Genomic DNA, 26,468 nt, shown 5'->3' on the forward strand with positions numbered 1-26,468 from the left:
GGGGAGGAAGGGTAGCAGGGAGGCGTTCAATGCCACGCTATACCCGTTAATGCCGGAGGGACTCACACTCTCACACGTCCATAAAGAGAGCAGAGTGAGTACACACAAACACACACACACCCACACCAGTGGATAAATCAGTCTTTTCATCCTCTGTCATCTGGCTGGCCCTGTTCTGACCGTGTTTATGTAATGGAGGAGGAACAGTCTCTCTTACAATTCTAATGGACCTGCAGAACCAGAGCTCTCTCTTCCTTCAACAGGAACTGTGGGCTAGTTATTCAATATGAACATAAAAAAAACCCAACAATGGTGAAAATGAAAATAATTTGATTACATTTTTATTTGACTGATGATGATGTCTAGTTGATGGACAGGCTACTACGATGATGATGATGACCTGAAAAATGGTGGTGAACTGTTAGTAGGCTAAAACGGAGGAGATGGGAAGAGAGAGAGAGAGCGAGTGTACATGATGAGAGATTAAGACAGTGGTCTTATTATTGGAGCGCGAGAGAGAGATGCGACAACAGCGTTTACCCTGTTCACATTTGACTCAGTGTGACTCTTGTCACTAGAGACGGGCAGATACGACGAGAGGCAAGAAACTTCAGACAATATTCAAAGATCGACCTCTGAAGGTAAATTAATTCTTAACATCACCAAAAGGTAATCAAGCAATGCGCGCGGTGAGTCGGAAGAATATGTTTTAACCGCGATATTATAGAAGCAAATGAAGATAAATATCGTATTTTTATTTGGTTGACAGTCTATCAAATGCATTATTTCTTTGTCAGTCTGAATGCATTAGACTAAATAGCCTAAACATTGATATTTATTCTTGAAAACGTTCTTCGAGATGAATTGCATGGTGGTTTTATAGTGAACCTTGTTTGTGCATAATTGCGGGGCTGAAAGAGAGAACAGATTTTCTTACATTTTATGTTGAAATGTCAAAAAGTGTGTTGGCTACTCCACTAGATTTTGGGCGATTTCATGCAACAACAGCCAATGTCTACAACGTCTCTTAAACAGACTTGACAAACCCACACATGTTATTATTGTGACCATGGGCTAGGCTACGAGTGCCATGAATTTAGACTTTGATGCACATATTTGTAGGTATTTTGTCATCTATTACAACCGCATAACTCAGTTAAGTGAACAGGGCACGCGCACGTCTCGGGGTCACTTGGGAGAGATGGACCAGTGCAGATTTCACGTGACTGAACCGAGTCCGAGCAGATGGTGCGCGCACTTCTGTCTGCCACGGTTAAAAGATCCGCGGGGTAGCGGCAGACTAGACACGTAGCCTACCAAAAACCGACAGTGACACCCGAGTGTGTGCGAGGCAAATATTTTACCTGCCGCATGCGCAATGTCTACGAGGATCAGCGCGTCCCTAATGAAGGTGATCTTGTCAGTATCGCTTCATAATACCAGCTTAATTGTATCCATTTATTATTTGTACCAAATCGGTTATAACAAGTGTTTGGCTTGATATTGAGGGGTGTCGGTGTGAGCGCGCGGTGACAAGACTGGGCTGTGTTCGGTGCTGTCTCTCCGATATGGTAATGTGATGTGTGTGTGTGTGTGTGTTTGGGTGGCGCGTTTTACTGTCCTGTGACAAACATTTTCTGAGATTTATGATTGCCCTTTAGCAGTAGGCTGCTATCAACAATTCTGTCCATGTCTGAATGTGAATGTGTTTTATTTGCGGTGTTTTACCATTGTGTGTACAGTAGCCTAAAGTGGGTTGAATAGTATGCTATGTATTTGATGTTGTAAAGCCATCCCAGCTTTTAATATAAGCCTCTGTAGCTGGCATTTTTCTCTGTGGAAAATGATGCATGTCCCCTGGATTTGTGCACTACCCCCCCCTCTCCCTCGTTCCAACACACACGTATTTAGAGATCCTTCAATCACTTTTCAGTACCTTTGTGTGGGTTTTAGTGCATCGTTGTGAGCCTCTGGCTCATCCATAATCACTTCAATCACTGCAGTATGTATCACACCATGTATTTTACTGATGAATCAGTGTGCTTTATATGGAACACAGGTAGGCTTTATTTAATATTTGTAGATAAAGCATATACGTTTGGCTGATGATCAATGACTATGCATGTGTTTATGTTTTTTTTAACGTGTGTTTCTGTGTTTGGCTGTGTGCACAGTTTTTCCTGTGCTTGTACATTCAATTTCGACCTGGCTTTGCCTTGGCAGCGAAAGGTCTTGTGAGAATACATCAAGGGAGATCGGACATTAGACAAATGCTCTCCGCTAATTTGGTTAAAACAGAGCAAAACAATCTGTCTCAGCATTAAGCTCATAATTCTTTACACCAAAGAGCTTTTGTATTTACCCTGAGTGAGACGCGAGAGGGAGAGAGAGAACTGAGAGGAAGGGTAGATGTGTGTGTGTGTGTATAGACAAGACATTGACTCAGTGACTTATGTCAGCTATAAAGCGACAAGGAGAAGGGAGGCTGAAAAAGAGGTGCTGCTGTTGTGACAGGGAGGACTCACCACCTCCCATTACCGGACATTACTGTTTATTACAACAGACATCGAATGGAGGGAGGAGAGAGCGAGATGGAAGGACACTGGCCAAGGCCAGAAAAAGAAGATGAGTGAGGGAAAGAGACAGAGAGAGCAAGTGTTCGAGAGTGGTGATATCGTGCAGGCCTGGCCCGGGCAAATCGTAAACCTCCCTGGCTGTTATTCCACAGTTTGTCTCTTATGTAACGACACCGCAACCCTTATCTCAAGTGTGGCTAAAGTGTTTTGCTGTCCAGATAAATGAAGCTATTCTCTCGAAGAGAGCCACGTCACCAGTGGCAGCCATAGCAGACAATGGAGGGGCCGGGGACTCTCTCGAATGACACATCCTCTCCTCGGGCTACTCTCTGTAGACGTTTAAGAGAGTGTTTAAGACACACAGCGCCCCCAAGGCTCTTATTCAGCAAAATTACGGTTAGACGTGCAGCCGAGTTGGGAATGCACCTTTAACAGGGGGGATGATCAATGGCTTGTTTTCCCTTTCTGAAACCAAACTAATGACTATTGAAGACCTACAGTCTACCGCCCTTGGGTTTTGTAGTTCAGGGAAGGGAATTGACTGCTGTTATAGACATCTACCAATTCAGCAGCGTTCAATTCAGCTAAAGGAATTAGACGCCGTGCCGGGACCCTCCGTTAGAATAGCGACTGTTGAAGACTCGGAGTGTTCCCTGGAGTCATCTCAGAGAGAGAGAGATTATTTCATTCTCGTATTCCCACTCCAATTGTTGTGGGGGAAATGGGGCTTCTGAGTCCCACGTTGCCAGGGATACCCACACTCATGTACTCATGCTGTTCAGTCAGAAAATGGAATTAGCTCCTCCACATTCTACCTCCCTGGTGGCACCTTATAGAGCGCTAACTGATAAAGAAACATAGCAGCCTTTGACGCTTCTTCCTTCACAAATGTGATTCAACCAGACAGAGATCTTCCCAATGTCTCTACCTGTAGAGGTGATGGTTAAAGACATGCAATATAACACCCGGGTGACTCCCCTCTCAATCAGACTGGTTCATCAGGAAGACATATTTCTTCCCTGGGGTACCCATTTAGAGAAATGGTTGTGGAGGAGCCGTGTTCTCCTCATGGATGGATGCTGCTGCTAGAGCTTGTCACGGTCTGATTGTACACAGGCGACTGTGGCTGTTCTGCCTTCTCCTGAACACGGTGTGGGAGGATGCAGCTGGCCCACTGTGCCAAGCCCAGGGAGGAGGTCTCTTTTGTGGCTGGAGCATGTAGGGATGTGGAGCTGGAGTGTGGCAGGCACGTGAGGCGCCAAGCCTCTTCCTGCCTTCAGAGATTGACGTGAACCACCTCTCTCGCTGGCCGCTCGGATTATGGAGGATTTCCTCATGAAAATGTACAGCAGTCCGCTCTGCTGGAGACATTATTGTAAAGGGAGAGAGGGAGCTTTCATTTAAGGAATAGAGGGCACATTCATCGCAGTAAGGGCTCACCCAGGAGTGTGTCTGATGCAAGTGTGGGAGTGTGTGTGTGTTCGTATTGGGTAGGCTTGCGGCGGTGTGTGTGGCCGTTAGAAAGCAACTCCAAGCTCTGACATGGGAGTCCAGAAGGAATTGGGGGAAATCCTATTGTAAATTTGTCTACTCCACAAAGATAATTGGCTTATTCCTGTGTTAAATTGGCCTGTCCTATAGGACATTGAGTGGGCTTAACATGCTCGGTGCAGACACTGCCTGCTCCTCTGCTTCGCAGGGACTTAGACGGGTATTACACACTGAATTACTGTATGACAATGATGAACCGATAGCTGCAGTGCATTCAGCAATGCAGAGCCCCTTTAAAGTATCGTTCACACGTAGACCGACAGGTTTGTTTACACAGAGCTTCTTTCAATATAATGTAGGCTAACTAACTATCGAAATGAACCCTTTGACACGTATGAACACACAGGAGTGCTCATTCTACAATGTCCCTGCAGCGTACGCTCAAACCGGTGTGATTAGAATGCTTATATAGAATGTCCAGTTACGACTGATGCAACAGTCAGCGTTTGAGCTGGCCACAATGTTTTTTTCACAGAAACATTTTGCACAAACACAGTCCTTACACCGTTATGTCCTCAATGTGAGCAGTTTATTTTTGGATGCAATGTTCAGACATTCACAGAAGTAGCGACACAATAACACAATTCTCATCCAAACCGGAAAATTCAGGCTACATTAGTCGTAATCAGGCTACACTCATCATAATCAGTACAACCTTCAAAAAAGTTTTTTACACTTATCATATGTGTCCATTACAGTCTATGCAAGAATCGGAATGCATGATTTGTCACCAGAACTTGAAAACATGTGAATAAAACAGTAAATACATACATGCAATACCAGTCAAAAGTTTGGACACACCTACTCATTCAAGAGTTTTTATTTATTTTTACTATTTTCTTCATTGTGGATCAATAGTGAAAACATCAAAACTATGAAATAACACATATGGAATCATGTAGTCACCAAAAAAGTGCAAAGAAAATCAAAATATATTTATATTTGAGATTCTTCAAAGTAGCCACCCTTTGCCTTGATGACAGCTTTGCACACTCGGCATTCTCTCAACCAGCTTCACCTGGAATGCTTTCCCTACAGTCTTGAAGGAGTTCCCATATATGCTGAGCACTTGTTGGCTACTTTTCCTTTACTCTGCGGTCTAACTCATCCCAAACCATCTCAATTGGGTTGAGGTCGGTTGATTGTGGTGGCCAGGTCATCTGATGCAACACTCCATCACTCTCCGTCTTGGACAATTAGCCCTTATACAGCCTGGAGGTGTGTTGGGTCATTGTCCTGTTGAAAAACAAATGATAGTTTCACTAAGCGCAAGCCAGATGGGATGGCGTATCGCTGCAGAATGAGGTGGTAGCCATGTTGGTTAAGTGTACCTTGAATTCAAAATAAATCACAGACAGTGTCACCAGCAAAGCACCCCCACACCATAACACCATCTCCATGCTTCACGGTGGGAACCACACATGCAGAGATTATCCGTTTTGCGTCTCACAAAGACATAGCGATTAGAGCCAAACATCTCTAATTTAGACTCATCAGACCAAAGGGCAAATTTCCACCAGTCTAATGTCCATTGCTCTTGTTTCTTGGCCCAAGCAAGTCTTCTTATTGGTGTCCTTTAGTAGTGGTTTCTTTGCAGCAATTCGACCACGAAGGCCTGATTCACTCAGTCCCCTCTGAACAGTTGATGTTGCGATGTCTGTTGAACTCTGTGAAGCATTTATTTGGGCTGCAATTTCTGAGGCTGGTAACTCGAATGAACGTATCCTCCGCAGCAGAGGTAACTCTGGGTCTTCCTTTCCTGTGGCGGTCCTCATGAGAGCCAGTTTCATTACAGCGCTTGATGGTTTTTGCAACTGCACTTGAAGAATTGTTCAAATTCTTGAAATTTTCCAGATTGACTGACCTTCATGTCTTAAAACCTCTACAAGATTGGTGGGTCCCCCTTGGGATGGGTGAGCTAATGTAGGCTAATGTGATTAGCACGGGGTTGTAAGTAACAAGAACATTTCCAGTGACAAAGACATGTCTGATATTGACAGAAAGCTTAAATTCTTGTTAACTTCTCTGCGCTACGGATCCCTTTTACGGGATCACTTTCCTAAACAACCGCTAGAATTGCAGGGCGCCAAATGCATAAATATTACAAAAAATATTTATAATCATGCAATCACAAGTGAAATATACCAAAACACAGCTTAGCTTTTTGTTAATCCACCTATCGTGTCAGAGTTTGAAAATATACTTTACAGCGAAAGAAATCCAAGCTTTTGTGAGTGTAGCAATCAATGCTACAACAGCTAGCCCCAAATTAGCATGGTCACGAAAGTCAGAAAAGCAATAAAATTAATCGCTTACCTTTGATAATCTTCGGATGTTTCCACTCACGAGACTCCCAGTTACACAACAAATGTTCTTTTTGTTCGATAAATATTACTTTTATCACAAAAAAACGCCATTTGGGTTGCGCGTTATGCTGAGAAAACTACAGCCTTGTTCCATTTGACAAATTCCAAAAAGTATCCGTAATGGTCGTTGAAACATGTCAAATGTTTTTTATAATCAATCCTCAGGTTGTTTTTAACAAACATAATCGATAATATTTCACCCGGACCATAACCTATTCTTTAAGACAGAAAAGGAAAATGGGGAGCCCCTCTCTCGCGCGCAGGAACTATTCAGAGGACACCTGACCTCTTTTGAAACATCTCGCTCATTTTTCAAAATAAAACCCTGAAACTATGTCTAAAGCCTGGTCACAGCCTGAGGAAGCCATTGGAAAATGAATCTGGTTGATACCCCTTTAAATGGAGGATAGACGGTCCAGGAAACACAGATTTAAAAAAAGAATTATCACTTCCGGGTTATATTTTCTCAGGTTTTCGTCTGCAGAATACGTTTTGTTATACTCACAGACAATATTTGGACAGTTTTGGAAACTTTGGAGTGTTTTCTATCCTAATCTGTAAATTATATGCATATTCTACGATCTGGGCCAGAGAATATGTCCATTTACCTTGGGAACAATATTTTAAGAAAAAAAGAATTTCTGACCCCTAGCGTCAAGAGTTAACTAGATCTAAGACCGCTAGACATAACGAGTGCAGCAAAATCAGTAGGTTAGTTATTAGTTTTGTAACATTGGTTTGTATTTAACCTTTTCATGCGTGAGTTCCAAACATCTCTAACGGTCGCCCCCAGGGCAAGAATTGTTTATGCGCATGATGTCAGAATGCTCTCACTGTTCCAAAATGTGGTTGTTATGCAACAGGACAATTAACCCATGCTGCCCTTAAACCAAGGCACGCTGCCTGCTAATTAACTATAGGCTGTTTCAACTTGTCATTTAAAAATAAAAATAAATTGAATTGAGGTGTGTTCCACCTCCTCATTAATTCACATAGTAGTAGCCAATTATACTGTTTCGGCCTATTTACGTTTGAGGCATTACTGAGCCGGACAAAACTTCTCTCTTCTACAAGAGTCCAAGCACAAACGTTTTCCTCCCCTGCATATTTTCCGCCTGGTGCCCACATTGACTTCACTACTAATAATAACTTTGGACATGTGCGCGTTCCTATAAAAGTAAGTGCCTTATCACGTGATCATTATAGTTTCTGTATATCTAGTTGTTAACATTTCTACTGTGGCACACTGTATGTACAGTACCAGTCAAATGTTTGGACACACCTACTCATTCCAGGGTTAATCTTTATTTTTAAAATGTTCTACATTGTAGAATAATAGTGAATATATCAAAACTATTAAATAACACATATGGAATCATGTAGTAACCAAAGAGGTGTTAAACGAATCCAAATATATTTTATATTTGAGATTCTTCAAAGTAGCCACCCTTTGCCTTGATGACAGCTTTGCACACCAGCTTCATGAGGTATTCACCTGGAATGCATTTCAATTAACAGGTGTGCCTTGTTAAAAGTTTATTTGTGGAATTTCTTTCCTTCTTAATGCTTTTGAGCCAATCAGTTGTGTTGTGACAAGGTAGGGGTGGTATACAGAAGATAGCTCTATTTGGTAAGAACAACTCAAACGACAGTCCATCATTACTTTAAACTGTAATAGCTACTGTAAATTGGACAGTGCAGTTAGATTAACTGGTCTGTAACCTGATTTAAGATGTGGATCTATGTGAGAAATCAGCGTGGTGTTAAATGTACATGTGTCCAGGCAGAGAGCAACCTTACTATGGTCCAGGGACAGCTCTGTCTCTCTCGACCTCTTGGTTGGCCAGTCCAAGCGGATTATTATGTTAAGATTGTGACGAAAACAAATATATACAAAAACGAAAACTACATAGAGGCATAAAGATGAAAAATAAATAAATAAATCAAGGCGTCACGGCCACCAAACAAACCAAAAGCCTCACGGCTTGCAAGCTGGGACACTGACTGACGATCACCTGTCCTTATCAAGGCTTGGCAGCACAGCACTTGGACATGGTTGCTGCTGCCCCCTGGAGGAATGGCGTGTGAAAGTGGTAGTGAGCTGTAGTGTGCTCTCTTAACTACCAAACCTTCCCCATACATCAAAACACCAACCAAATGCCATCAGACTTCTCTTTCAGAACTTCCTTGTTCAGACCTCAGCAAATCTCATGCTTGTAATATTCATCAGACCCTCCAAATTTCTGGTTTCCAACTCACAGCCCTAAATGAGGGTTTCCAGGCCCCATTCAGGTTGGCATAAAAAATGTCTCTTTCTCAGGCAGCAGCATACCTAAATCATTATCCTCACATCAAACACCAGCCTGGCTTCGCTTTGGCACTTTGAAGATTTTTCTCATCAATCCATCGTCAGAAGGAGACACAAGATAAGTGTGTGTGTGAGTGTGTCTGTATGTGTCTTCAAGCTTATTTTAACCCATTAAATGTCTTTAGTGTAACCCTTAATAACAGCTCCAGCCAAGTCCTGACCCAGGGCAGCTGCTTAGCAGCTAACACAGCTGATCTGGAGACGCAGGGTTTAGTGGAAATGATAAAACCAGAAAATGAGAGCAGAAGAGACGGATGAATTGTCAATGGATGCAGCCGCTCGTGTGGGAAAAACTAGGCAGGCAGCATGCATAATTCTGGGGAAGTGACCGAAAACTGTTTCGTTAGAGTGCATGCATCGGTAAAATGGATAAAAGCAAGAATTCCCAAAACATGACAAAAACGCTCAAATGCCTGTAAGTGTCTTGAAGCCTGGTAATGGAACCAAAGAGAACAAAATGAATGAACCAGTTTAATTCCTGTTTCAAACCCGCGTTGTTCTTCATGTGGCATTCTCTGCAGGGAATTGGCTGAAAACATCCTTAGAGGCATTTTAAGCTTATAAAATGGCTGGAATGAGATGGTGAGATTTAGGGTTTCTTGATGCTACTAGGCAGTATACAGAGACGACTGTGTTTATTCATGATTGTTTAAGCATGCCATAGATTTGATTACTACAGTATATTATGATGTATGGCATTGTACTCTATGATAAAGTACTGGATGTTTTGTAATACAGTGAGCCTGCCTCCAATTGTTTGTATTTGACAGCATCATGTTCTTTTAAGCTATTGTCCTTGTAAAAATGTGTATAAATTATGTATATATTTGTTTGTTGGAGTGTGTGTGCGTGCGCGTGTGTGTGAGAAAGGTGTGTCAGTGTGTGAAAAACAATTTGTCCACTCCTGTGTGTGTAAAATGAGTTTTAATAGTGAGCCAGCAGGAGAGTGTGTGTATACGAGGTTCATCAGTAGCGTTATTAATGTAGTGGAGTTCAGTTGGTTCATGGCTGATATTTCAGTGCTGGATCTACTTGAGGAACCCTTTTGATGAATGGGCAATTAAAGCCAGCCTCCTCATGCCTGGTAGTTGACTGATCACTTTTTAATAGTACTCCTGTTTCTTTGATAAAAGACAAAATGAATCATCAATACCTTCGTCCAAGGAGCGCTGAGCTTGTGATTTTAAGTGTATTAGAGTGTAGCTTACAGTAAGCACGTGTGTGTGTGTGTGTGTGTGTGTGTGTGTGTGTGTGTGTGTGTGTGTGTGTGTGTGTGTGTGTGTGTGTGTGTGTGTGTGTGTGTGTGTGTGTGTGTGTGTGTGTGTGTGTGTGTGTGTGTGTGTGTGTGTGTGTGTGTGTGTGTGTGTGTGTGTGTGTAACTCCTGTTGCTATAGTGGTCAGTCTTTTCCCCCAGCTCCGGTGCACATTATTGTTTTTGCAACGCATCATATAAAAGTGTCTCCTCATTCAAAATGTTCTATCCGTGCCTTAATCCATTCAATGCACCCCATACAATGAACAAAAATATGTTGAGTATATGTGTGTGTTTGTTTCTATTTGTGTTTGTGTTTGGCTGTTTGAATGTATGTGTGTATGTTTGTGTGTGCATGTGTGCATTTTTGTTTTTGTGTGACTGTTCAGCTGTTAATCGATCATTAATCGTGCCAAGTGACGAGTCAAAGTATCAGTAACATGAACTTAGTTTTTTGTCTCCTTTTTAATCCTCTCTCATCATCTCTCATTTCTTTGTTTGATTTTTATTCAAGCGTATCGTCTCTCACTTCAATTAGCGAGAAAAGTGTTGCCTCCAGAAGCATGCTCGAATCACGTTGTTGCGTTTTGGATTCTCAAATCAAAAAGTCTAATTTTATACATAATTAATGATACAGCTCAGAAATTGAAAAATATAAAAACATCCTAAACGTTCAAAGAAGCAGAAATGGGTTTTGCGTTCCACATTTCCTGTTCCGTGGGAGACTGCTGATGTGCTCACTGATACTTAGAGGGAACACAAAAGATGCGTTTGAACTGAAATGGTGGAACAAACACGGGATAACAATCGAACAAGCTGGCACCACCTCGAACTTAAACCGCCCACCAGGAGACATGGACCTCCTAATGTGCATTCCTTAGTCAGAAGTCAGTCCATGTGTCTCTCTTTCATGGTGTCATGTGCTTAACGCCAGATAGGTACTGCCTCTAACTAAGTGGAACATTTGGGATTAGATTATTCATCTTTTCAAATGCCAATGGAATACCTGCTGGTTGGTTGAATGGATGGTTGATGGTATTTTTTGGATTCCACAGTAACAGCCATAAAGCTTCTGCCATGGAGATGGTCTGTTGAACTGCATGCCCGCGTGGTGAGTGTGAGTAACCTTTCGTGAGAGGTGGGTCTTGTGTTAGCTCCTGGAGATGGGCTATCATACTCTTCAGATGCTCCAAATGAACTGGATTGGATCCTTGGTGGGTCTGCTCTGTAAATAATCACAAGGTGGGCTGCTTCGTTGTGTGGATTTGGGTTTTTCATCCTCATTGACCTTGAGGTTAGAGCTGCTCAGTTGTGACCACAATCTATCAGGAGTCTTCGGGTTTGAAGTACCATCACGTCTCTCTGTGGCAACGGGCAAATCTGCCCAACGTTTCTGAATTAATGTGCGCAAACGGAAGTGTGTTTGTCTGAGTTTGTTTTTGTTGGCATGTTTGTGTGTGTGTTCGAGGTGGGTCTGTCTCAGTATTAGGGGCTTGCTGACTCATGTCATTTTAGCAGACAGCATCTTTCTCAAATAAAGTTTCTTGACTGTGCCACTGACAGAATTAAACTGTGTCAAACATTAATGTAACAGCCCAGGCTGTTAGAATACAGATTGGCTGTTGAATCCGGGCCAAATGGCCTGTATGAGACTTTCCCACCACTCACTGCATTCTCTTTAGAATAATTATCTTTGTCACACTTTACACAGTGGCTCATTTATTTATTTGTATTGGCTTCATGGACATGACAATAGCTTGAGGGTCCCACTAAGTAAATGTCCTACTGAATAGAGGGAAATAGGGGACACGTATTAAATATTCAATAGCATAGTACACAATCTTCCTGAGCAAAAAAGTTATATGTTTTGTCCAGTAATCAACTAATCATGATCTTCAGTTTAGAATGCAATTAGTTTAATCAGCTGTGTTCGCTAGGGGATGGGGGGGAAAGTGTGACTCCTCTCTGGCCCCCGAGGACTGTAGTTGCCCACTCCTGTTCTCGAGTAACTGTGGTCATGATTTCTAGTCTTCTTAGTTGTGGTTTTCTTACTCTAAGTCCGGGTTCCTATCTTCTAGACCAGGGTTATTCAACTCTGACCCTACGAGGTACGGAGCCTGCTGGTTTTCTGTTCCACCTGATCATTTATTGCGCACACACCTGGTGTCCCAGGTCTAAATCAGTCCCTGATTAGAGGGAAACGATGGAAGAAAAAGCAGTGGAACTGTCTTCGAGGTCAAGAGTTGACCTTGAGGGTTTTAGACTGACCCTTGTTCTGGTGTCGTCTCCACACAGCCGCTGTTTAGATTCATTTGATATGTTTTGCTATTCCACGACTCACACACACATGGCTGTTATAGCTACACACAGACAGCACACGATTCACATGCACAGATAGAGCTTGCATACACATAAGGGAATCCAAAACGCACACGCGCACACAATACCCAGGATTGCTGGAGATGAAAGGGGAGGTGTTGGTGACAGATCTGGGTAGAGAGAGAGATGTTCCTGTCGTGTTCTGTCACTGAGGTTCTTCCACATGCCTGCTGCTACATTTACAGCTGCACTGTTAAAAGCACTAGTGACATATGGCCACGGCTGTCATCACCACGAGATGAGCATGAATCTCAGCGCGAGTCTCCGTAGGGAGAGGGTAAGACATGGAGGGAGAGCAGAGGGGAGGAAGAAGAGAAATGGAGAGTGAGAGAAGGCAAGATATAGCATACGGTGGGAATGCTGATGACGGTTTGTGGTTTGTGTGATTTGAGGAGAAAGTGCTGTTGATGAGAGTGTACGTGTGTGTGTGTGTGTGTGTGTGTGTGTGTGTGTGTGTGTGTGTGTGTGTGTGTGTGTGTGTGTGTGTGTGTGTGTGTGTGTGTGTGTATTCTAGAATCTCTGGTCATGACACTGAGTGACTGTGTGCTCCTGGGCTTTGTGGTAATGTGTATATGCTGTTTATGACAGTGTGTAGTATGTGTGTATATTTGTGTGTTGTGCCAGTGTGTGTGTATGAGTGTATGAGGGATCCCTGTGGGGATTGTATTTCGGTCGGTCAGGCACGTCTGATAACAGCCCACCAGACTCGTCACATCTATTATTGAGGGACGGGAAATTGATCGGCACTAACAGTGCCTGTTACCCTGTCTCTCATATACCGCTGGGCTTCTCCTGCTCTCTATTCCTCCTCTCACCGCTTCACTCCTTCTCCCATTTGTCCTCCATCCCTCCTTTCTCACTGTCTGTCTCCCCCACTCATTTGTTCCTTCATGCCTCCTGTTTCTTTTGTCTCTATCTCTTCTTTTCAAACATATAGCAATACTCTCTAATCCCCTTCCCTCACTCTCTCTCTCTCCTCCCTCCTGCTGTCATTTTCTCTCTAGCTTTCTGACTCTTTTTTTCACTCTGTTTCTGTCTCTCTCGCGCCCATACATTGCCGGGTCCTCTGTCCATGTAATCCCCCCTTTGTATCTCCCCTCATACCGCATTTATCATCTTAAAACTTATTCTACTTCCGTACTGGTACGTATTGTGCATGTCTGAGCATGGTCATTTCTAGGCTGATGTCTTGTTGTGTGTTTCCTAGACGTAGTTTGTCATTTGACAATGTTACATTTTTTTTGTCCCCTCAATTCCCTCACTTTTCTCCCTTGTCTTTTAGCACTGCCTCAACCCCCCGCCCCCCTAATCAATCAGTTAGAGAACCTCTCACTCACTCTGTTCCCCGTGACTTTATTCACCAGTTTAATACTCCCTTCTCTCCCTTCATCAGGCATCATCCGTGTTCTAGCTCACCTTTGATATCTCTTCACATTGAGCGTCTGTTTCATCGTTCGCTGTGGAGTGTTTTGTTTATTCGTTGCGTGACGTCTCTGCGCGACAACTCACTCCGCACACTGTGCTGCCAACACGTCTTTAGAAGGAGGAGAGAATGAGAAGAAAAGCTCATTTGAGCTCGATTCATCGTGCAAAGATTGCCCTGCATTTATTGAAAATGGCTTTTTCCGTTTTAAAGAGACGCTGTTAAAATGCCAATCGTGTAAAGTCAGAGAAATGCAGCTGTCGTCGCAATTAACTTCTCGCTTTCCCTAATGAAAGACTTAATCCACCAGCAAATCTCCCCGGTCTTTACGCAGATCGATTCAATGTGCTTTCAGTAGAATAAAAGCAACCCGTGTCGGGAAAAAATATAACTATCTAAAACCTGAGCCAAAAGTCACATTCATCCGCGCCGCTTGGCACCCCATCAGCCTCACCCTGCATCATTGTAATGAGAGACCCTTGAACTCTGCTGTTTGATCCCAGCTTCCTTAGAGCTGCTGAGAGGAGAGCTCATCTAAGTGTGTTTTCAACCCGCTTTTCAAAACATCCTTGTCTTGCCTTCCTGCTCGCCTTTTCTCCCTCGCTGTGGTGGCATCTTATTTTGGGGATAAAAAATAAATAAACGGTGCAAATCTCAAATAGCACTCTATTCCCTGTAGCGTGCTACTTTAGGCCAAAGCCGCAGAGTCATTGTTCTGGCCAAATGTACTGCACTATACAGGGTAGGGCTGCACAATGAATCGAATTCAGATCGAAATTGCGATATTGACGTGCAATATCAATATCGCAAGAGGCTGCAATTTTCCCCTTTCTTCGACACTACGTTAATACAACAAAAACAAGTATACGGGACCTCCTCCAATGAGACGCCCTAGATTCAGTTCATTCACTCTCTACATGCACAGAGGATGCCTACCAATCACCAGCGGATCTTATGGTGTATGGCAGTATTTCAGCCACCGGGAAACAGATGTCAGTCAACCAAATGCAAGTGTTGTCTAAAAAGTGCCTCAGAGTTGTGGCGACAGCACAACAAATACATTCAACTATTTGAAGAAGAACCATCCCCTACTTCATGACGATTGCATGGTGAAGAAAGCGTCCGGAAGCTACAACATACCATTGTTCTAGTAGATTCTGTTAGCACGGTATGTGTTCGTTCATACGATCTCATTTAGAAGTGATGTTCTCTACCCTGACACTTGTTTTAACCATGTCTGATGGAATTACCACGTTACCAAGTGTTTGAAAATCCCAATTCATCATCCCAATTGCAATATCTAGCCCTAAAATTCACAATGAGATATTTTGTCCACATCTTGCAGCCCTAATACAGGGAATAGGGTATCAACAGGTAGACAAATCCATTCTCTCTCTCATCCTTCAAAATGGCTGCTCAGTCAGACCACTGACAGACAGTTCTTCTCATGGTGAATGTTTTGGCCTGTGTGTGGAGAGTGAATGGCTGTCGTCTGACCCGAGTAAGATGTGCTCTCTTGGCCTATCATGAATGTTACACCACTGAGAGGTGAAGAGAGCTTACTCTAAATCACTAGTGCCCTCGATCCCGGTATTGATTGCCAGGTTTTTACCATGAGGAGATGGAAGGAGATAGACAGAGGGGGGTTGACCAGATAGATTAAACAGTTGAAAAATGCCAATCCCATTCATGGTTTTCACTCTACCCATCAATCAGCAGTATGGGGACTGACTGCACTTGTAAGACACATACATAGTGTTGCTCTAGTTCAACTTGGCTTTAGTGTTGGGTAGGCTTTGTGGGTCAGTCAAGACTAATACTGTAGAGGCTCTACCTTGATTGGGGTTGACTCTCTCAGTATGACTCCGCGGCTGGGCTTTCTTTTTGGAACAAAGAGCCTGGCTGGGCTCTGGGTCTGGAGGAGATTAGACAGATGAGGGCCAAAATACCTAGGTTGGTTTTTAAAGAGTTTGGCCGGTCATTGCCTTGTCATTTAGAATTGGATATAGGCCTATGTTGAGATCAGTGTGTTCCTGACTCTATGAAACAGGATGCAGGATATGTTCTAAGTCCACTGTCAGAGAGGCCCTTGTTTTCTAGGTCTTCTCCTCCCGGACCATTATAATTCCCTTTATCTCACTGTCGTCTTTCCAATCTCTCTGTCCCTGCTCCCATCACACACCCAGACCCTAACTCCCACCTCGGCAGTGACCATCTCATCTAGAGCCCAGATTATATAACTGTTCCTCTCTATATATTGTATTCTTCTTCATCTCTATCTCTCTCTTTCTCTCTTGTAATCCCTACATCTCTTATCTTTCACCCTTGACTGTCTCCTGTCTACCAAATTCTCTCTCTCTCTTGATCTCTCTCCCTCTCTGCCTTTGCTGTTGTGGTAGAGGCGCTCCTCTCTTCGTTCAGATTTGTGTTAAGATTGACTTTATTGGCATGACAGGAAATGATCAATGTTAGCTACAAAGTGTGACGGGCACACATACACACACACACGCGCGCAGAGAGAGAGATTCAGAACCTCTCTCACAGTTGAATGAACATTTTGCTTCTCCGTAGTGTGTGCCTTAAGTAGAAACCCAGGCCTCCTTAGCAGTAGATATAAACAAATGACTGGTTGATTCATTTATCAGCCCAACACTTTCATCCCTGGTGGAGTCACAAGTGTTTACTTTTTTTATGTGGGCAAACCCACTTACCCGTTTCTGCTTCCTATAAGCAAGTTCTCTGGAGAAAGAAAATGTGTCCGGTGTTCAGAAGCATATGAGATCGAGGCGAGAAGGGTCCTGGGCTGTTCTTCGCGTCGTTGTTTTCCCGATTTGATCTCTCATTTTGAACTAATCCTATTGTCTGACAACTGCAGGTCTCTGCAGACCTGTTATGAGGAGGCTCATTGGGATTGCATGTGCTATTTATTTTGTCTGAGCGCTGAGACTTAGGCGGGCTGCTGGGTGGTCTTTTCAACTTCATTCTCTATTCTGCTGCATGAATCCAATCAGTGTCTTCCCAAAAACTCCCTCAATGCAATCAGATTGATCAGCCTGCTGATTGGTGATTATAGCTGCCCCTCTACTTATTTATTGGTTAGACCAGTGAGGCAGTTCTCTTCCTCTACTCCCATAGGCTGAGGGGTTGCAGAGGAAGATGAAAGTGCACAGACCTGTCACTCAGACTTTTCTACACATGGTTAACTTTTTGAACATCATTTGATGAGACCTTGGCACATGCCTTTGAGGACAGAGACCCGAGAGAAAGACGGAGGGAGGGATGCACAGAGAGAGAGAAGGGAGTGCGTTAGATAAAGAGAGATGGATAGAAACCCAGAGAATCAGAGCAGAGCACCCCCTAAATGAGAACACTAACCTGTAGGGAGAGATAAGAACAGGCGGATGGGGTAGATAGATCGAGAGACCGATGGGTAGTCCGATAGAACAGGGGGCTGACTGAGAGATGGAGGAAGAGAAAGGTAAGAGAGGTAGATGGATGTGGAGATAGAGAGGAATGCTTCTTCCGGGTAGGGTAGAGTCTATGACTTGGAGTTGTTTAGTGTTAGGGGCTGCTTCTCTGCATGATTCTTCCTCCGCCTGCCTGACTGTGCCTTTTAGTCTCTGCCACCACTGCACTTACAGGCTATTTTTAATAGAATTAGGCTGGTCTCGTTATCAGTGGAGCGGGCAACCAGAGAGTGAGGCGAGATTGAAACAGCGATTTCCAATTTGAGATTGTGTCACACACACCTCCCTGCACTGAGATAACATCAGCAAATCACCACCACCACCACCACCATCTCTTTCTCTCTCCTTCTGTCTTTTACCCCCTTCCTTCTCATCTTCTACTCATCTCTCCCCCTCTCTCTCCGGACTCCCTCAAACACCCTTACAGGTTCTCACTCTCTCTTGTTGGACTGTCTTCTGACAATATGGTGCTTCGATATTTCTCTCTCGCTCTTCTTGGCTCTTTCTCTTGCCAACTCTGCTCATGGTGTTGCAAAGTATCTCTAAATGCTTGCTTTCCCATCTATCCCTCCATCCATCCTCTCTCCTTCTTCTGTCTTTGCAATGTTTCTCTCCCACTCCTCCTCCTCCCACTCTTGTTTGTTACTCTTCGTTCCATCTCCAACCAATGTTTCTCTCCTACAGTAGCGTGCCGTGGGCCTGGCGCCTGGGCCTTCAGTGAGGTCCTACACAGTCCCACCCGAATTAATCCACCTGTTATTACCATCATTTAGATGCCATGGCTCTAGACACTATACATTTAGACAGAAACGCAGTATAACCAGGCGTTGCGTCACCTTGAAATTGACATTTTTTTCAGAGAATTGCAGGGGAAGAGTACAATACAGTACAGTTCAACTAATAGGCAAGAACATAGTCGAGTGCAACAGAGTTATATTAATATTCTTCTTCTATCCATTTCTGGTCCACAAACTTTGAGCTTTAAGTCCCCCAAAAAATAAATACAGTGTGTTCACTAAACAGCGCATTGTCGCACCCAAAGCAGTTTCACCGTGATGATAAAGACACATAACTATTCACTGAAAATAAAAGAAAACAAATAATTTGCAACATAGGCTATTTGCCATTTTATTTTGTTAATATATAGGCTATTTAATATTAACGAAATAAAATGCGAAACATACATACACATTTAATAAAAAATAACATGCATTGTATGCCTACTCACCAAAGACTGATTATTAGACAGTTGCGTGCGCTTAGGGGATCGTGAGAAAAATGCTGCAAGGCCATTGAGGTTGGCAAAGAAGACCTTGCATTCTTTAAGCTTTGAGGCTCCTTGAGTCAGTACTAAATTTAGTCGATGTGCATAGCAGTGAATGAATAAGGCCATCGGTGCCCTCTCCTTAACTTTAGCCTGCACCCCATTGAGTCCAGATGCCATGACTGCTGCGCCATCAAAACACTGTGCCACAACTTTATCCAGACTACATTCATTTTCCTCCAAGAAACGGAAAATAAGAGCGGCAATGTCATCAGCTCGCTTGCCGCTTGTCACATCTTCAAACCGGATAAATCGCTCCTTGACTCCCGTGTCCGTCACATAACGCAGGACGAGTGAGAGCTGTAGCTCCACTCTGGTGTCCCCAAACGTTTTCAAAAGCACCATTGCTTCTAAGTGCCCAGCCGTACTTTGGTGTCTCGTTGCTGCCTTGGTTAGACAACTCAAGTTTGCAAAGCCAGTGTGGCTCCAAACACCAAATCGATCACTTGCAAATAATAGGCATTCCCAGCAGTACAGTTTGCAGTGCTTCTCGGAGCCTGTGAGCCATTGACAGCGCTCATAGTTGAAACTTTGAAAGTGGCGAACGAACGAACCCCTTTCCCGCCTGTGACAGGCTTTGTGGCGTCGGGCGACCTCTCCTTACAATGTCTAACTTTTCTTGAAAAGTTTGTCTTGAGAATGGCGTTATAATTATATCCTCGACCAAATCGATATCTTCTCCTCCTTCCGCCATTGTGGGTTCAAAAAACAGTAGAACGCAAATTAATTCGTTTATCAAATTTAGTTTCCTAGATCTGCATAGACCTGCCCATAGGACCTGCCTCTCAATATTGGTAATCCAATCAAAAGACGTGGACGCCCTACGCCTGCTAGCTGGCTCCTGTGTAACACTGGAGCCAGCCAGCAGGCGTACAATAGCCAACTCTAAAGCTGATTGGTTGACACAAAATTTTAATTTCCATTCACTTTAAGCTACAAGCGCCCGCACTGTTGATTCTGAAGGCCTGAGGGCAGATTTTAGACCCCTGGCAACACATGATGGCTGAATATGATTGGATAAAAGATCTAACGTAAAGACCAGCCCTCCAAATCTCAACCTGGGGCTGGAAGCAGTGCAACCAAGAGGAAAGCTATGAAATGAAGAGTATAACTCTTACTCTGGGGAATAATTTAATACATATTTGTGGGAAAATATATAAAAAAAAAAAATTATATTCTGATGATGTTTAGGCCAGCAGAGAAGGCCTTGCAGGCCCTGACGGCCCACCACTGCTCTCCTATCACTCCTCGGTTATTTCACACATCTTTCTTCCCACATCCCTTTTCCCCGTCTCACCTTCCTCCTTCCCCACTTTTTTTCTAATCGTATCATCCTTTACTCTCTCTGTTATTTCCATCCCCTTCTCCCCCCCCCCTCATCCTCTCCTCTCCATCTGTGCTACCTCTAGGCAGTGGCTCCTTTCACTTTTCTTGACAGCCCTTCTCTCTGCTTCTTGATGTTTTCCACCTTTTGTTTGTGCGTACATAGCCTAGTGTGTGCGTGTGTGTGGGGGAGTGTTTGTCAGGGCCTTGCTGGTTTTCCTTCACCCTTATGCTCCAGAGCTTTATTCTTGAGCACAATGCCATGCCTCCACATTGAGGGGCTTTGAAAGACTTCAGAGAAGCATAGCCTTGCCATGACGGCCTTTCTAATAGCCACCATTAGCCGAGCTAGTGCCAAAGTGCCAAAGTGCCTTGAAGCCTTGTAGTCCTGCAACCTTGAAGCCTTGTAGCCTTGAATCTCAGCACACACTCCTTTATTGGACATTCCCTTTGCATGGGTGAGATTTCTCCTGTTTCATAATATGCAATGAATGCCTTTCTTGTCATGGGCTCTTCTATTCTAGAGTGTCTCTAAGTGTTGATTTTTATTTATTTAATTTCACCTTTATTTAACCAGGTAGGCCAGTTGAGAGCAAGTTCTCATTTACAACTGCGACCTGGCCAAGATAAAGCAAAGCAGTGCGACACAAACAACACAGGGTTACACATGGGATAAACAAAACATACAGTCAATAACACAATAGAGAGAGAAACAAAAGTATATATACAGTGTGTGCAAATGAGGTAAGATAAGGGAGGTAAGGCAATAAAGTTACCCATGAGGCATCGTTACCCATCGCGCCACAAAAGCCGCGGCCCTTGCAGAGCAAGGGGAACCACTACTTCAAGGTCTCAGAGCGAGTGACGTCACCGATTGAAACGCTATTAGCTACTAGCTAGCCATTTCACATCGGTTACACTGGTGTAGGCCGTCATTGTAAATCAGAATTTGTCCTTAACTGACTTGCCTAGTTAAATCAATTAAAAATAAATATCCAACCTCTTCAGGATGACATCCTTTATCAGGGAGCAGAACTTCCTCCTTTTCTTCCGTTTCCTTCTCGCGGTGTATGAATGGAGGCGGTCATAGAGTCGTGTAGATGACATCTTTATTGTCTCAGACATACACATGAAGACAATGGGGTTTGTTGTGATGCAAAGCTGGATGGAAGGATCTCGAACAAACTCGTGTACAGTATATATCATAAGGACTTTGAAGGAGGATGAGGCTATGAATACTTACAGCTTTCATGTTTCTAGTGTGACATAGCTGTTCAAATACATATCCACATTCCATCACATGCACATTTGCACGCACATGTATACACACACACCCGCACACACACACACACACACACACACACACACACACGCATGCACACACGTGTAAGATTTGATTCTGATATAACTGATTTCATTACATTGACAGAGCCAGAGGGTGGAAGGATATAGTACCTCTCTCACATTGGCAATCTATTCCCCAACTGAAAGTGCATTGTGAGCAGGTTTATGTCTGGGTAGCATGGCTTGGATCGATGGATACCAGAGTGGTGGAAAACGATAATTTACATGGTATGTAAGATGAACACTCCAAGTGAACACACTGCTTGATTTGTTGCCACGGTATGAGACACAGTCACTTTAGGTGTGGAGCTGAAACCTTTTCTCAGTTTTTCACTTGGTGATCCTTAACTTATTGCCAATGCCGTTTGGAGAGTGAAGTTGGAATAAAAACTGGGGAATTCAATACACACTGTGGGGGGAAAAAAGCACAGTGAAAATGGATGCGGAAATCTTCAATAATTAGTTGGACAATGTTTACGGTTGAAACAGAGCGAAACTTCATTTAGATTTGAAGTAAAAAAACATTCATTGTTCTGGCCCACTTTTTTCCCATAATCTTTTATGGCTTTCTTATGGTTTGATTGAATTCGTGCCAGAGCCATTACTGTACAGTCAGCTCACTCAGGCTTTTATAATTAGTCTCCACCCATATTCAGTCTGCTGCCCCTGAACATAGTGAACAGCAAACGAAGCATGTTCTTTCCTTTGACAGTGGTGGTGGTGGAGGTGTATGGAGGGTCTGAAACAGAAGAACCACCATGGGGCTGCGGCTGTGCTCAGTGAGCAGCCCTGTCCCTCTATCGCTGTGCCTGTGGTGCTCAGTGATCTATCCACACCAGCTGACACCCGCTCAGCAGAGCTCCAGCAGAGCCCCAGTGGAGGCCTATCCCAGCCCGCAGCCACCCTCCCGCCCCAGAGCAGCCCTGATCTGGCCACTGAGCCAGCCCACCAAGGGGGATAGCCGTGGAGGATGGATTATCTTCCGGGGAGGGGCTCAAATCGACCCTGGAGGTGTGGAGGAGTGGAGCCAGCATTGGCGAGTCAAGCCCATTTCCTCCCAGCAATGCTCTGTCACACAATCACACCACAGGATCAGGAACACACACATTTCACATAACACACCTGAGAACATCCACACACGCACACACGCAGAGACACACAAACCTCAGAGTCAGAAAAACCCACCACACACTCATGCAAACAGACACCGAATTTGCACATCTTCTCTCCCACACACATTCACACATACTGTAACACAAGCAATGTAATGTGACATCCCGGGAACTGGGATGTGTGTGAGTGTGGATATCATGAATATGCCACAGTCAGAAGGAAGTGTTAGAAACAGTGGAGAATTGTTGTGAGCAGGGGGATAGAAATGTTATCAGAGCCGTCACCCGCAACTGTAGGTGAGGGCTTCTCCCTCTCTCCACATCACCTCACGTGGACTAACTTGTCGCTGTGGTGTTAGAGCCAAAATGTCAGCTCAAATGAGCAGATCCAATGACTTTTTGAGCCCTCTGTGTGCCCAGTTTCATATAGGCCCTCAGGGTTAACATAGACCTTCAATCTCCCCATGCTCTGCCAACAACCCCCCCACCCCACCCCCTCAGGCTCTGTGGCTAACCAGCATGCACCCCTCTGGCAATCCTCTCTACCTCCGAGAACGCTTTACTCTATCTCTTCATCTCTCCAACTCTTTATCTCTCACCACAGCACAGTGCATTTTAATCATGCCCCCGAATGGAAGACACTTTTCCAATTAAGAAACCTCTGCAAGGGCTGCACCATGACTTTAAAGAGGGTTAGAATTACAGGGGCTTTGTGAACAGGGGAAAGGAGGTGAGCGCTAAATGAAAATGTTTCGATTCTATAACTCCTCTGTATCTTTATTTTGGGAATCTGTGTGCCTGTGTGTATTTTTAACTTTGGTTTCTTTCCAGCTTAGACAAGGAGCTATCACTTTCCCAGAAACTAGCTCGGCAAAACGACGGCAATTTGAGAACCCTGTTGTGTGTGTGTCTTTGTGTGTGTGTTTGTTTGTGTGTGTTTGCGTGTGTGTGTGTACGTATGTGTGAGGAAGCACATATGATAAGGTGTGGATTTGTGACCGTGTGCAATATATTTTTGGGATGTAATCAGATGTGTCTGTTTCCGATGTGAGGAAGCTTATATTCGAATTTCCTCAGGAGAATATGAATGAGTAATGAGGGAATTGGTCATTTCAGGTGCTTTCATTTCAATAAAATGAGGTGTGTACTTCCGATGACGTGTTTGTCTTTCTATAAGTCCATGAGTGTGTGTGTGTGTGTTTGCATGTGTGTGTGTGTGAGCGAGAGAGTTAGAAACCCCACTGTTGTGTGCTCTGCCGTTATTTGGCCTGTTTGTGGCCCCGCTTGTTAGCTTGCACGATTCTTGCCATTATCCTTCGACATCTCTCATGAGCAATTTTTGCCCACAGGACTGGAGCTGACTGGATGTTTGTCGTACCATTCTCGTTAACCTCTCTGCGCTACGGATCCCTTTAGCGGGATCGTTTTCCTAAACAACCGCTGAATTGCAGGGCGCAAAATATTACAAAAAATATTTCTAATCATGCAATCACAAGTGAAATATACCAAAACACAGCTTAGCTTGTTGTTAATCCACCTATCGTGTCAGATTTTGAAAATATGCTTTACAGCGAAAGCAATCCAAGCTTTTGTGAGTTTATCAATCAATGCTAGAACAGCTAGCTCCAAATTAGCATGGTCACGAAAGTCAGAAAAGCAATAAAATTAATCGCTTACCTTTGATAATCTTCGGTTGTTTGCACTCACGAGACTCCCAGTTACACAATAAATGTTCTTTTTGTTCGATAAATATTACTTTTATAACGCCATTTGGGTTGCGAGTTATGTTCAGAAAACTACAGCCTCGTTCAGTTCGACGAAAATTCCAAAAAGTATCCGTAATGTTCGTAGAAACATGTCAAATGTTTTTTATAATCAATCCTCAGGTTGTTTTTAACATACATAATCGATAATATTTCAACCGGACCGTAACCTATTCAATAAAAGAGAGAAAGAAAATGGAGAGCTACCCCTCTTGCACGCAGGAACTAATCAAAGGACACCTGACTAGTTTTGAAAAATCTCGCTCATTTTTCAAAATAAAACCCTGAAACTATGTCTAAAGCATGGTCACAGCCTGAGGAAGCCATTGGAAAATGAATCTGGTTGATACCCCTTTAAATGGAAGAAAGACGGGAAATGAAACACAGATAAAAAAAATCACTTCCGGGTTAGATTTCCTCAAAAATCTGTTTTGTTATACTCACAGACAATATTTGGACAGTTTTGGAAACTTTGCATATTCAACGATCTGGACCTGAGAAATAGTCCGTTTACCTTGGGAACGTTATTTAAAAAATAAAAAAAATCTGACCCCTAGCGTCAAGAAGTTAAACCCTTGTACATGTTATATAAACTGAATATATGAATTGCTATTAATATTGTACCTGTAAACCCCCCCCCCCCCCCCCCCCCCCACCCCCCCCCCAATCCACCCTAATAAAAATTTGGCACCAAAAAATTACAAATAAATAGTAGGCTGCTGAGGTGTGTCACCACGTCCCCATATGGATCTTTGTGTTGAAGGCTCCCCACATAGATGTGGTAAAGGAGTCACTGCAATGCAGACGTTCCATTGACCAGATTGGCGCACATTCAACAAATCTGATCTAATAATGTGGATATTCGTCAAATCCGGCATGATTTATGTATTGCAACGTCCGATTTGGCTACATCTGGCTGATTTCGCGGCATAACATGTATAAGCTGGTTAGCATAGCTAACTCCTATTCGTATAAGCTGGTTAGCATAGCTAACTCCCATTCGTATAAGCTGGTTAGCATAGCTAACTCCCATTCGTATACGCTGGTTAGCATAGCTAGCATGCAGACATCGGCGGTGGTAGTCAAAGTCGTTTTTAACTGTAATACAGATGGTTGGTAACGATGACATGAACATGTGTTGGGGTTGAGATCCATACAAGCATTATACACAGATGTTTACCTCAACATAGTGTAAAATACACAATAGCCTAAATGTAGGCACATTTTGCTAGGGGGCAATGAGGTGACTGGGGATCTTTCCCCCACGTGTTTCTATGGCAATTCAATTGTTTTGGTTGAGTTCCATTGACCTTTTTACCGCATCCATACACTATTCTTATTGAGGGATTTGCTTTGCTTTCCTATGCAGGGATTTTCTTTGTTTTAAAAAAAATAAACAAATCACATGTCCCTTGTGATTTCCTGTACTACATTGCCCTTCCACCAATCAACATGAGCCTCTGTACGTGACATGCCTGCTGTTTGAAAACAACTAGACAGATAGATTCCCATGGCTTCCCCTTTATATATTGTAACAATCGCAGCTATGCATTCTGTACTTTATCCTTCCTCTTTTGTGTCAAGACATACTCTTTCTAGCGGTATTAGTGGGGAGATCTGTGCGGCCGGAGAGGTTGGAGGGGGGTATTAGGCAGAGGTAATTGAATGTAGAAGTTACAGTGCTGCACAGTTTAACACTTTAATTAACCCTCTCACCTCTGTGCTTTGAGCCAGGAGTTTCTAGAGAAATATAATAAGGCATTGGTGGAATGAGACTTGAGCTTGGCCTGTGTTCCAATTCTCTCCCCTTCTCCCGAAGTGTGCACTCGATCACTCCCGTCATGCACTTAGTCTTTTCCTGCGGTTGGCTAAAACGGAGTGATTGCATTCGTTTTTTCGCCTTAAATAAATCTGAAAAGGAATTGTACTGGTGTCAGAAATATAGTGCAAACACCTTCCAGCCCGTCCCTAACACTCATCCAATACGTTCAAGTCTACGAGGAGGAGTGATCAAGTGCATACTCCATGGAGAAGGGTTGAGGGAATCATAGCATAGCCATGGTACATGTAGAATGGTAGAACATTGGAACACGCAGCCTTGGTAGTGTGGGTCCATTGGGACCAGTGTGGTTCAACACAGCCTGTTCCCACCAGTCACTGGCTGTGTTGAGCCAACTGCCAGGCTTTGATCCGCAACACTCCCTGTCTCTGCAGAGAGAT

General features: G+C 43.6%; 1 protein-coding gene across 4 annotated transcripts in view; it reads left to right on the forward strand.

Moving 5' to 3' along the window:
- The first annotated feature begins 201 nt into the window (after window positions 1–201).
- LOC139559567 (uncharacterized) overlaps window positions 202–26,468 on the forward strand; it is a 137,040-nt gene continuing 110,773 nt past the window's right edge. Inside the window, exon 1 of one of the 4 annotated variants that reach the window (XM_071375668.1) lies at window positions 202–641. The gene's annotated coding sequence lies outside the window, so the exon portion shown is untranslated. The other 3 variants (XM_071375672.1, XM_071375671.1, XM_071375670.1) reach the window with 3 other exon arrangements.

The sequence above is a fragment of the Salvelinus alpinus genome, chromosome 30 (assembly GCF_045679555.1).
Source record: "Salvelinus alpinus chromosome 30, SLU_Salpinus.1, whole genome shotgun sequence".
NCBI lineage: Eukaryota > Metazoa > Chordata > Actinopteri > Salmoniformes > Salmonidae > Salvelinus > Salvelinus alpinus.